This window comes from Moschus berezovskii, chromosome 1, assembly GCF_049115385.1.
Source record: "Moschus berezovskii isolate FMDL1 chromosome 1, NW_MosBer_1.0, whole genome shotgun sequence".
Classification (NCBI taxonomy): Eukaryota; Metazoa; Chordata; class Mammalia; order Artiodactyla; family Moschidae; genus Moschus; species Moschus berezovskii.
This window is the reverse complement of record NC_142460.1, coordinates 20,290,997-20,304,598: the sequence shown is the minus strand read 5'-3', so window position 1 is coordinate 20,304,598 and position 13,602 is coordinate 20,290,997. Positions and strand designations below refer to the sequence as shown.

Below are 13,602 nucleotides of genomic sequence, written 5' to 3'. Positions count from 1 at the left end.
TAAAATACATGAAATCATGTAGGCATGCAAGAAAACAGGGTAGAGTTTATGTTATTTCAAAGAGTGGTGGTGGTCATTAACCTGTTTGGGACAAGATCAAGAAGAATTTTTCAGCCTATGCAAATCTGACCTCTACCCACTAAGCCAGGGATTAGCCAACTTCTGTAAAGAACCAGACAGTGTACATTTTTGGCTTTGCAGACCAAACGATCTCTGTCGGGACTCTCATCTCTGCTGTTACACCAGCACAGACACTATGTGGACAAATGAGCATGCCTGTATTCCAATAATACTTAATTTACAAAGCAGGCAGCAGACCAGACTTGGCCCACAGCTCTGAGTCTGTAGGCCCCTGCTCTGAGAACTAGCGAACTGCCAGAGGCTTGTAAGCAGGGAAGACAAGATCAGTGCTGTGATTTAGAAAGATAATTCTGGGAGCAGGAGTATGGAGAAGGGACTGAAGGAAAATGTTAAAGACACCTTCTATACAGAAAGAGAATAAGGATATGAGCTGAGGTCAGACTGGTACAGGCTAAAGAAAAGGGTTTTGTTTGAGAAATATTAGCATGGTATTATCCACAAGCAAGGGAGAGCTGAGAATGACTATGTCTGGGTGCTCAATGCCTGGCAAGACACCACTAACCAAAACAGGGAAGGGAGAATGGGAGAGTTTGAGCATAATGGGCTTGAAATGATGAAGGGCTTGCAGGTGGAGAGGTACCAGAGACAGACGCACGGATGAAACAGTGGTTTAAGACAGAAAGAGGTTGGAAGTTCGTAGTAATTCAGTGGTAGCTGAAGTCAGGGGCGCAGCTAGGGTATCTCGAGGAGAAAACGTGGAAGAGGGCTGAGGACTGACTCAGTGTTCATCTCCGACTCACTTCCTTTCTTCCTTGCATCACTGTGTGCCAGGCATTACAGTGGACTACACACAGTGGAACTCAACTAGCACAAAACTCCTCTAGAAAGAACATGTGTGGAATACTTGCAGAACATGTCTTACAAGCAAGGTACTGTGGGAAAAACAAAGATGAATAAAACCTGGCACCTAACATCAGGAGATGTACAAACTGGCAGAGAAATCAATTGAGTGTTTTTTAAATCAAGTTACAATTTGTAAAAAAAAAAAAAACAAAAACTGTTACCCCCCCACCCCCAAATCAGGAAATAAACAAAATTTAAATATTGTTCAAGATAGTAGGTCTACATAATCAAGACAGCTGACTCAAAAGAGACAAAAATAAAATCTATGGGAATTCCCTGGTGGTCCAGTGGTTAGGACTCTGTGCTCTCAAATGCCAAGGGCCCAGGTTCAACCCCTGGCTGGGGAACTAAAGTCCCACAAGCTTCACGAGGCAGTCAAAACAAACATATAAGAGTCATATAAAGTAAAATATACATGTTCCCTACCTCTACTACTACTACTGGCTATTAGTTACAAGGTGCTTATAGGTTACAGACAACTCCACTCCATCCTCAGAGGAACTCTTTGCACAGACTATTCCACTGACTCCTCACAAATACTCTAAGGCAATTACTAAGATTCTCTGGTATTACTAAAAAAAGGTTTGGAGAAGAACTGGCCCACGCTAGCCACACAGCTAGCAAGAAGGAAAGCCAGGATTCCACTGAAGCTCACATCTGATTCCAAAACCTGTTTCGTGACCATTACACTGTACCTATGCCAGAGAGATTCACGGCAATTCTCTCATTTCTGGTTTCTTGGGGAGAAAGTTACTATCCTACTGCCTGTGGTGAAGAGAGCAAGAAAAACAAGATGGAAGAGAAAGGGCCCCAATTTACAGGAACCCTGTGACCACCGAGAAATAGAAGAAAGCCGTCCGATGAGATCCACAATGACAGTGTGATTACTGTTGATTCACATCTCGCCAAGCGAGTCTGGAAAATACAAGTTCTCTTCTTGCTTATAAGCCTGGTTTCTGGGGACTCACAGTGTGAATGTTCTATAGGCCTTAAGATCCAACAGTATGAATTATTCAGAGAGCTAAAGCACTTTTGGAAAAGACATTTTACATACTTAATCTCAGGATGCTTCTTTCCTTCTCACCTATAAATCATCTATTAACAGGAATAAAATTTAGGAAGTAGCACCAATTTTGGTAAAAGATTTAAAACTAAAAGCCAAAGTAAAGGACAGGGAGCTTAGGTTTTTAAGGAGACTCTAATCCTGTACCTTTACAATTTGCCCCAGTAATATCCTTAAGAACTTTTAATTATTCAAAACATGAATTATTCAAAACGGTGAACCCTTCCCTATACTGCCTCCCTATGCAGTTGATTCACAGATTTAAGTTTCCATACATCCAACTACTTGCCTGACACCCTCTGGCTGTCTCAAAGTCACTTCAAAGTCAGCATGCCCAAACACAAATTCAAATGCATGGTCCCCTCCTCCAAATCTGCTCCTATTCCAGGATTCTCCAATCAATGAATCGCCAGTCACTCGATTATGTAGCCAGAAACGCAGGCGTCTTCCTCTTCTCTCTCACCGCTCACATCCCTCACCCAACTGTGCCTCCTTTAACTCTCTCAGGGCTTCCCCGTGGCTCAGCTGGTAAAGAATCGGCCTGTGATGCGGGAGACCTGGGTTGATCCGTGGGTTGGGAAGATCCCCTGGAGAAGGGAAAGGCTACCCACTCCAGTATTCCGGCCTAGAGACGTCCATGGACTGCACAGTCCACGGCACTGCAATGTGTCGGACACGACTGAGCGATGTTCACTTAACTCTCTCAAGGCTAGCTTCTCCATGTCTCCTTCCCAGCACCATCACCTGAGTGATGGAGAGAGGCCCCTCTCTCACCTGCCCCATGACAACAGGTTCCCAACTGATCCAGCCTCATCTGCTCCTGCCCTCATCAACGTGTTCCCCGTACCACAGCCAGAAAGTTGTTGTTGCTTTCAAAAGGCACAAAGTTGGCATCTCCTTCCTGCTTAAAACCTTTCACCGTCTCTCCATTTCTAAAGACAGAGACGCTGCAGCACGACCCAGCACTTACTTTCCTTAAGCTGCTCTTGAAATATTTTCTCCTCTCTCCCCCAGTGTCTCTCTTGCATTGTCTTGCACTTGCTGAATCACCCCATACGAACCACGCCCCTCCGCGCGATACACACCTTTCCATCCCCAGCTCACCTGGTTAACTCCTACTCAGAATGCCAGATGTCCCCTTAGTTGTGACTTCTCCACTCATACATCAGCTTTCCTTTCATTCATTCAAGGTTTACTTACGAAGTGCGGGCTACATGCCAGGCCCTGCTATGGACACTTTAGATACAACAATGAGCAGATAAAAAGCAGTGGCCATGCGGCGCTTTGGCAGTGGGAAAGAAGGGAGATGGGAACGACACAATAAACGTATTTAAACAATAAATTATAGACCATGTTAGAAAATGATAAATGCCATGAGGGAAACAACAAAGCAGACTAGGGGCACTGGGAGCATGGACGATAGTGCGGCCGGCTGAAAGGTCAAGCTGGTGGTCAAGGCAGGCCCCCTTGAAAAGACGACACCTGAAGGCATGGAGTTAGCCAGGCGAGTATCAGACAGAACAACAGCAAGGCAAAGGCCCCAGGGCAGGACTGGTTATTCAAGGAGCAACACGGAAGCAGGCGAGGCTGCAGTGGAGTGAGTGAGCTGAGACAGTAGACCGGAGAGGTAACAGGGTAGCCTCATAGGCTACTGTGAGCACTTCAGTCTTTACTGATTAAAACTGGGAGCCCTAAGGGAGAAGGCACTGGCACCCCACTCCAGTTCTCTTGCCTGGTGAATCCCATGGACAGAGGAGCCTGGTAGGCTGCAGCCCATGAGGTCGCTAAGAGTCGGACTAGACTAAGAGACTTCACTTTCACTTTTCACTTTCATGCGTTGGAGAAGGAAATGGCAACTCACTCCAGTGTTCCTGCCTGGAGAATCCCAGGGCCGGGTGAGCCTGGTGGGCTGTCGTCTATGTGGTCACACAGAGTCGGACACAACTGAAGCGACTTAGCAGCAGCAAGGGAGACTGAGAAGTCTGCCTTACCTTTAAAAGCATCCCTTAGGCTGTTGTGGGGAGAACAGACTGCCGGGGGAAGAGTGGAAGGAGCGAAACCAGTTAAAAGGTTGTTGAAATAATCCAAGTGGACGATGATAATGGCTTCCATGATCTCCTGACTCCATGGCCAGATCTAGTTCCCCTAGCATCTCAGTATTAATCTTCTCTGTGATCAATACCTGCCTCCCTCTGAAGAAAGTAAGCTCCACAAAGGACACCACATGTGTTCTTGCTCACGTGGTGAGCTTGTGGTTCTCCCAGAGCTCAGCACAGCGCATGGCACAAAGAACGAGCTCCAATACTTGCTGAATGACCGAATCTAACTATTCTGTCTGTCAAACTCTGAAATGCAATGTCTGTCTCATTATCCTGTCACCAAATAAACAAGACTCGACTCTATACCTAGGTTTATTTAAATTGATAATTTGTAAACACTGGTAATAAGAAGTGTTATTTCAGTGAAGGAAATAAAATCTTGCCATGACAATATATTTAAGCATATTATTTCTTAAAACCATCCTCCGTGCTTTCTCAAGTCCATATTCTGCCAGAACTTTCTAAAACTCAGATTGGGGGACTTCCCTGGAAGCCTAGTGGTTAAGACTCCCTGCTTCCACTTGGGCATGGGTTTGCTCCCTCGCTGGGGAATTAAGATCCAAAAAGCTGCATGGCATGGTCAAGAAAAAAAAAAAGTAGTTTAGAAACAAACTCAGGTAGGATCACGCCTTTTATTCTAAAACTTTCAATGGCTCAAGATAGTCAAATGACACAGGATACTTAGTGTCCCCCTAAAATGGCTTCCTTATCTCCTACTAATCTGAGGCACTCTTCACTCCAGTCACAAAGAAATAAAAGGGAGAAGATAGCCAATACTTACCAAACACCTACTGTTAGGCAAACTGTTATGTGTTTTCAATATATTCACTTATATATTTCTGTATCTATTTCTATATATCTATGTCCTTGGAATGGCTCTTCATCTCTTTGTCTACAGACAAACTCCCAATTCAACCTTCAGGACACACATCAGCCAAGTTTGGAAATAACTGAACCAGATGACATCAAGGGTCCCTTCCATTCTGAAGATTCTGAGAACCATCATCTTTCCAGTCATGAAGTAGTCTCCAAAAGCAATACGAGCTAGAAGGTTCAAAAGATTTCACCATTAAACTCATCTATAACAAAAAATATAATTAACCAACCAAGTGAAATGTATAAGCCATTACTGGTCCTCATTTAAAAGAAAAAAAAAAAACTTCTAAGGCAGTCTGGGCCAATTGGGGAAATCAGAATACAGGTCAGAGAACATTACAGAATTGTGGTTATGTGAAGAGAATGACCTGGTTAGGAGATGCTTGCTTACTATTTGGGGGTGAGGAGTCAATGTCGGCAACATATGAGCAAATGGTTCAGCAAAGAAAAAAAAAAAATGAGGCAAATATGGCAAAATGTTAAATCTACTGTTCAATTTTTCTGTATGTTTAAAAATTTTTATAATAAAAAGCTGGAAAAAATAGAGTGGCAGATTATCATGAGTTGCCACCTAAACAAGATGACTGCTACACAACCCCAGAGCTGATTTAGCCACAGGAAAACATCACTCGCTCTCGGAGGCCACCTTTACCCAGGGTTCCCCGCAGGAGCCCTGTCTGGAAATCTCTGCGTCCTCTGGGATTGCTCAGAAAATGCTCTCCTCCCCTGTTCAGGGACACTGGCCCCGGGTCACAGCTCTGAACCAAAGTAGGTGAAAGGGAACCCACCTGGCAAACAGTAATGGGCAAGTAAAGACCTGAGCAAGAACGTTTCCAAAGCACACAAAGGAAGTAGACGCCTAGGTACAGATTACCCTCCTCCAGCGTCAGCCGCCACCCCGGCAGCTCAAAGTGCCGTCTGTGGAGTTAGCACCGGCCTGGGCCCTCACCTACATCAGCCTCTTCCCAGCTGTGCCTTCCTGGCCAGGCTCATTTAATTCCATTTTTAATGGAATAGTTGCACTGTTCAGGCTTTTTAATTGCAGGATAATCGTTTTACAATGTTGTGTTGATTTCTGCTGTACAGCAGTAGCAATCAGCTATAAGCATACATATACCCCTCCCCTTCGAACCTCCCCCTCCCCAGCCTACCCTCTAGGTCACCAGAGCACCAAGCTGAGCTCCCTGCACTGCACAGCGGGTTCCCACCAGCTGTCTATTGAAACGCGGTGGTGTGTATATGTCATTGCTACTCTTCAGTTGTCTCACCCCTCCTTCCCCTGCAGGGTCCACAACTGTTCAAGCTTTAAATATCCCTAGGCTGCGGTCTTCTGATGTGTAAACTGGGATATGACAGCACATCCCTCAATAAGTGAGAATTAAGAAGACAGGCAATGTTCAGAACATGGGCTCACTCGACGCTATCAACCACTACCCACCAAGAAGAGGGTTTGCAAACATCACAAACATAGGACCGCTTTGAAGATGGCCTTCTGTTTATGGCAGTATTCCCATTCAGTTCAGTCGCTCAGCCGTGTGACTCTGCGATCCCATAAACTGCGGCACACCAGGCCTCCCTGTCCATCACCAACTCCTGGAGTCCACCCAAACCTATGTCCATCGAGTCAGTGATGCCATCCAACCATCTCATCCTCTGTTGTCCCCTTCCCCTCCTGCCCCCAATCTTTCCCAGCATCAGGGTCTTTTCCAATGAGTCAGCTCTTCGCATCAGGTGGCCAAAGTATTGGAGTTTCCGCTACCACTTAGTCAAAAACAACTATTACTATCTTTGGGTGAAGATGTATCTAAGTATCTCGTTTTACTCCCTCCTGAAATGTCACTAAAAACTGCGATCAGTAAAAGGAGTCGTGAACACAATGATGAGAACAGGAGACAAGAGCAGTAAGATTCTGAAAGCTGCAAAGCAGATGGACCATGGTCACTGACTGAGCACGCCCAAGAAAGCTGGACGTCCAAGCCAGTAGCAGGGAAAGCTGAGAGCCAACACCGGAAAGACCTGAGGGAGGCAGGAAAACAAGTTAGGGCCCAGAACCTGCCCCTTTTCTCTTCGCTCAGTCTTTCAGTCACGTCCGGCTCTTTGCGATCCTACAGATGGTAGCCTGCCAGGCTCTTCTGTCCATGGGGATTCTCCAGGCAAGAATGCTGGACTGGGCTGCCATGCCCTCCATGGACTGGCAACTGCCTCATCCATATCCAGACAGAAGTCTGAGGTTTTCCCCTACGTCTGGCCTTTGGGACTGAGGGCTACCATGCACAATGGTAGACTCAGGCATCATCCCGAAAACTGGACAGAAGGGACTGCCATTCCCCTGTTCTGGTGCAGGAGACTGAGGCCAGATCCCTTCCAGACAGGAGCCTGGAAAGCTACGCAGAGAAGGGAAACTTAAAATCATTACAACCTCAGAAACAAGAGAACAAACTGCATCTTAAAGCAAGAACAGCATGTTATCGTAAGAAACATTCAGAGACTAAAAAACAGCCTTTGAATATCAAAAGTATAACCGTGGGGTTTTCTTAAATCCAAATATAAAGTTTGGGAAGTAAAAGTTAAGAAAATCTAGCAGTAAGTAGATGGAAAACAGAAGAAAACAGGTAAGAAAATGAGAAGACCTTTACAAGGCTCACATCCAAGTAACAGGTGTTTCAGGAGGAACTACAGAGAAAATATGAGGGAGAAAAATAACAAAATATTCAGGAAAATTTCTCCAGAATAGGAAGAACTGTATTTTCTGATTTAAAGGGCCCATCAAATACTCAAAATAATGGATGAAAACAGACCCACACTAAGACAGACCATTTTAAATTTCAAATCATTGAAGTCAAAGCAGAAAGTGTGTGTGTGTGTGCTCTCAGTCATGTTTGACTCTTTGAGATCCCATGGACTGTAGACCTCCAGGCTCCTCTGTCCATGGAATTTTCCAAGCAAGAGTACTAGAGGGGGTTGCCACTTCCTTCTCCAGGGGATATTCCTGACACAGGGATCAAACCTGCATCTCCTGCATTGCAGGCAGATTCTTAACCCACTGAGCTATTGGGGAAGCCCCCAAGTCACAGAAGTCAAAGCAGAAAACAGTCTGCGGAAATTAAAAAACAAACAAAAAAAAGGTTCATATACAAAGGATCAGGAATCGTAATTCTCCTGTCAGGAAACTACTGGTGTCTGAGTGCCGTCAGAGCAAGTGAAAAGCAACAAAATAGAATACAGGAAAGATCCCCACTCAGGAGAGCTGACGAGAGCCCCGCTGGGTCCCCAGATGCAGACAACTGGCAGGAATGAAGTGGGGTCCCACTGCTCCACCAGCTTTTTCACTTGAGGACCGAATGCCCCATGAACCTGGCCCAGACTCCTACTAATCCATCCTCAACTGCGCTCAGCTGGATCCTGATCAGCATACACTGAGGCAGTTCCTGTTCTTCAGAGTCCTGCAGCCAGCATCAGCAAAGGACACTCACTTCCCTGAGAGAAGGTTCTGCTCTGACCTACCCTGGTAACTGCAGGGAGGCCACGGAGAGCAGGCCACGCCCTCTGACCGTATTTCTGCTGTCCTTCCAGTGTTTGCTTCACAAAAGAACCTCCCAGATCCCCTGAGATGGCAGTAAACATCTCCCAAGACTCACCCAGAACACTGCCCACTGACCCCTTCAGAAAGGGCCCCTGTCGGGAAAGTCAAGAAAGCTGAAGCTGTTCTGTCTCCCTCGTCTTTCTTTCATCTCAAAATGACAACAGATCCTGTCCTTTCCTTACATGGTCAGCACTGTGCTCACAATTACGAAACAAAATTTTAATCTCAAAGGGAGAAAGCACTAGCATTTTTTAAATAAGCCTGTATGGACCTCATCTGGGCTCTGGGGGAAATAATTTCCTTATCTCTGTTTATTTAATGAACAATCCACTGTTAATAAAGACAGTTTATCGTCCCATAAGGTTTGTGCTTAACTGCAAAAATTAATAAGGTACGATCATTATAGCCTTGTAGAAATGATTCATCACAAAGGTATTATGATTTTGTTGCCCTCTGGAACATTAACCAATTATATCTAACTCAGCACTTTTATTGAGACAGTCCTTTCTCTAGGGACTACATAGATATCTGTTTCTTAAGTGCTCTTAAAAAACCTGTTCTTGGCAGCACTCTCAGTAACAGTAAAATAAAACTTTGAAACATGCTATTTGTATGTAATACGTTTTTAACACTATTCACTCAAAACTAAATATACTGTTTAAGACATATAAATATTTACATGTGGGTACATATATGTATATGTGTATATTTATACATTCATGTGTAATGCCTATTTGATAAAGCAAGAGAAAGATTAACTTCTATCATGACAGAGGATCCCTCTAGAAGAAAGATGTAAATGTTTCCTTAATGTGGTTGTAGTTACAGTGCTGATCACTGCAACAGTGTTTATTCCCCACAACCTTCTCCATACCCGAGACACCTTTCACAACAAAAGGAAGTTATTTCAAAAGAGAACAAGAATTCCAGTTTACTGTTGTATATTCCGGGGGGATTACCACAGGAGGGTATTACACAACATGCCTGTTCACATTTTCTCTTCCTGAGGGCCCTCCATTCATTCCTACTAAGCCAATCAAGTGAGTCAATATAACCTTAAGGTCAACACCACTAAGTGGCAACAAGGTTAAAAAATTCACCATTATCTAACCTGGTACTCAAAAAATTTTTTGATCCAGTCTCTAAATATTGAAAGAACACAGATAATAAGAAATGCATTTAAATCAAACAAATTAGCTACTGTCTTTAAACTGTAAAGTCCTTCAAGTTACAAAAAGATTCCACGTGAAAAGAGCATGAAAATTATACTCTAAAATACAATAATCCGTTTAAACTATCTGAGACTTATCCTACAATTTTCAAAGATATTCACACAGTAAATCTTTTAATGGTTAAAACTCAGAAAACAACCAAAACATCCACCAATAAGGGGCCAATAAAATATATTAAAGTACTTCTAAACAGTGGCATGCTTTACTGCATTTTTAAAATGAGGCAGGTCCACACTGATATGATTTTGTCCTTATATTAAGTAGGTTGCCCAACAGTACCATGGTACTATCTCCTCCCGGGGCTTCCCAGGGGGCACCACTGGCAAAGACTCTGCCTGCCAATGCATGAGATGTAAGAGTTGCAGGTTCGATCCCTGGGTTGGGAAGATCCCCTGGAGGAGGGCACAGCAACCCACTCCAGTACTCTTTCCTGGAGAATCCCAGGGAAAGAGCTATGGTCCATTGGCTCACAAAGAGTTGGACAAGACTGAAGTGACTTAACACAGCACATCCCCTCCTAGGGACTGGAATTGAGGGTGCAAAGTAAAGAAACAAGGAGTTCTAACTTATTCTAACCTTTTACTCGATACACTTCAGTGCTGTTTCTTTTTTTTCTTTTTTTTGGCACTTGGGATCTTAGCTCTTAGACCAGGAAGAGAATCCCTGCTCCTTGCAGGGAAAGCGCAGAGCTCTAACCACTGGACTGCCAGGAAATGCCCTGGTTTCAATTTTTCACTTGATGTTCTTCTGTAACATTAAAAAAAAAATGTTCACAACCTGAATGTATTAAGGTAATCATTTAAAGGAGTCGATAAGGATAAAATAAGATAAATTATTTCCCCTGGAGTCCAGAAGTGAATTCAGAAATGACCAGCCAGTTAAGGCTGCCCTAAAGAGTCGAAGAATTGATGCTTTTGAACTGTGGTGCTGGAGAAGACTCTTAAGAGTCCCTTGGACTGCGAGGAGATCCAACCAGTCCATTCTAAAGGAGATCAATCCTGGGTGTTCATTGGAAGGAATGATGCTGAAGCTGAAACTGCAATACTTTGGCCACCTCATGCGACGAGTTGAATCACTGGAAAAGACTCTGATGCTGGGAAAGGTTGGTGGCGGGAGGAGAAGGGGACGACAGAGAATGAGATGGCTGGATGGCATCACCGACTCTCTGGACATGAGTTTGAGTGAACTCCGGGAGTTGGATGTACAGGGAGGCCTGGCGTGCTGTGATTCATGGGGTCGCAGAGAGTCGGACACGACTGAGCGACTGAACTGAACTGAAAGAGTCTGATGCTGGGAGGGATTGGGGGTGGGAGGAGACGGGGACGACAGAGAATGAGATGGCTGGATGGCATCACCGACTCGATGGACATGCGTTTGGGTGAGCTCCGGGAGTTGGTGATGGACAGGGAGGCCTGCCGTTCTGTGATTCATGGGGTCGCAGAGAGTCGGACACGACTGAGCGACAGAATTGAATTGAACTGAACTGAAACCTAGTGGGCGGAGGAGGATGGAGGTGGGGAAGGCGTATCTCCGGAAGAGGAACACTGCGCCCTCCCCCTGCTCTCATTAAACCAGCCTCTCCTGCCGCCTCGATACTCAAGATACCTTAGGGTTTTCTTTTTAAAGACAAAGAGGCTTGCAACAGTATTATCCGCTTAAAATTAAAAGAAAAAAAAGTCTAATGTTTGTTCTACGTCTGAAAACTATGTTTGCAAAAAGAGATGACAAGTGTCTGAAGATGATGGAAAAGAAGTGTGATAAGCCTGAGAGTCAGAGGCTTGGGAATTACGAAGCTTAGGGGTGTTACAGTGCGGGTAGGTGAGGAGTTTGAGAGAAGAGGTGGCACACTGCGAAGAGAAATCAAGGTCTTTGAGAGGCACAAGGCTGACGACACATTCACTCCAATCGGAGGCTTGAATCCTTGCCCAACATATACACACAGACACACACACACACGAGGCTTGAATCCTTCCCCAGCACACACACACACACACACAGAGCGTCAGCAGCGGGGAAGGAGCGAGCATACTGGCGCTCATCGTCAGCGCTTTGGCTTTAGAAGGTCACGTACTTACCTTTCAAGTTAAGCACTTTCCCGTGATTAACTCGAGAGTCAATTTATTGCTTAAAAACGAGAACGGCCGTCCCCAGTGCAACAAGGGCTGCTCTGTATGTCAAAGGACACCCAACCCGGTACGATCAATTCTCCAAAGAATGTCCATCCTCCTCCACCTCCACGCCACACCTCTGTACAGAGTCGGAAAAGTCCACTCAGGACGGACCACATTCCCAGCAACGCGAAGAGGGGCGACGCGCCGGCGCGCCTCTCTCTCCCCTTCCCCGCCCGCAGCGCCGGGAAGCCGACAGCTCCGAGATGGAAACCTTTCAGGGCAAGCAACCCGACGACGAAGAGACCGCGGCGCTCCCCGACCCCAACCCCAGAGCGCCGGCCACGGTCGCCGGGGCGGGCTGCTGAGGAAGAGGGGCGGCGCCGCCCGGACGCCCCGAGGACCCCGCTCCGCCCGGCGGCGGCGCCGCGCACCGGGGAGGCCCCGGGCGGGCCGAGGGTGCCTCCCTGCGCCTCGGAGGTGGGCGCTGGTCCCCTCGCGCGCCCCCGAAACGGGCCGCCAGCACTCACCCGGCTTCCCCGACGCCCACGCCGACCCCTCCGGCGCACACGCAGAGGCGGAGGCGGCCACGCCGCGGCCAAGCCGCTGTACTCCGCGCCACCTCAGCCCCAGCAGGGGAGCGCTCGACCCGCGCTAGGCTGAGGGCTCCGGCGGGGCGGGGCGCGGCGCCGTGCGCACCGCGGCAGCCAATCCGCGCGCAGCAAGTGGCCGGCCGGGGCGGGGCGGGGCTCGGGGCGGGCCCGGATGCCGGGGGCGGGACCGGGCTCCCCGTCCTCTGATTCGCGGATGCAGAGACAGACCTGGCCGGTCCCGAGGTCTGCTTCTGGGTGGCATCACCGCTGCGTCTCTGCTCAGGAACTTCAAAGTGTAGCATCCGTGAGATCGCGTGCAGAGGGGATCCCGGGACTCGGGGGCAGGGTCTCTCTTTGCCTGTAGGCCCTTCAGCGTTGGCCACAGGTGTCCAGGGTAGGGCACGTGGTCCCGAAAGATTGTCTGGAAACTGCGGGCCTGTAGAGATGTCCTTTTCTAATCCCCACCACTCAGAAATGATGCTTTTGAACCGTGGTGTTGGAGAAGACTCTTGAGAGTCCCTTGGACTGCAAGCAGATCCAACCAGTCCATCCTAAAGAAAATCAACCCTGAATTTTCTTTGGAAGGACTGAAGCTGAAGCTCCATTGCTTTGGCCGCCTGATGCGAAGAGTCGACTCTTTGGAAAAGACCCTGATGCTGGGAAAGATTGAAGGCAGAAGAAGGGGACGACAGAGGATGAGATGGTTGGATGGCATCACCGACTCAATGGACAAGAGTTTGAGCAAACTCCTGGAGACAGTGAAGGACAGGGAAGGTCATGTGCTGCATGCAGTCCATGGGGTCGCAAAGAATCGGACATGACTTAGCCACTGAACAACAACCACTCAGAAATGGAAGCCTAGAAAGGTGAAGTTACTTGTCCGAGGCTACCAACGAGTACTGTTACCCATGGTTACCAAAACAACCGACTAGTCTTCTAATTCTATCCTGATGCTTTAATCGGCCATCCAGATTTTTCTTTTTCTTACAGTCAGGTCTCTTCCTACTGTCTCCTTTAAAGACGTTACATCTTGAATTTTCAGTGTAAATTCAACAGACTGCAAG

At 46.8% G+C, this 13,602-nt stretch overlaps 1 protein-coding gene and 1 non-coding gene across 9 annotated transcripts in view; one reads left to right on the top strand and one right to left on the bottom strand.

Moving 5' to 3' along the window:
- The window catches only part of TMEM50B (transmembrane protein 50B), a 38,200-nt gene extending 24,932 nt beyond the window's left edge, over positions 1–13,268 (bottom strand). Inside the window, exons 1-3 of one of the 8 annotated variants that reach the window (XR_016037313.1) lie at positions 12,476–13,268; positions 10,414–10,584; positions 4,928–5,190 (exon numbers count right to left, since the gene is read on the bottom strand). The gene's annotated coding sequence lies outside the window, so the exon portion shown is untranslated. Of the gene's footprint in view, positions 1–4,927; positions 5,191–8,660; positions 8,754–10,413; positions 10,585–11,912; positions 12,066–12,475 lie in introns of those variants that run through there. The other 7 variants (XR_016037316.1, XM_055421204.2, XM_055421186.2 and 4 more) reach the window with 7 other exon arrangements.
- TRNAE-CUC (transfer RNA glutamic acid (anticodon CUC)) lies at positions 1,258–1,331 on the top strand. The gene has a single exon. It is a non-coding gene; the product is annotated as a tRNA-Glu (tRNA).
- Positions 13,269–13,602: the final 334 nt, after the last annotated feature.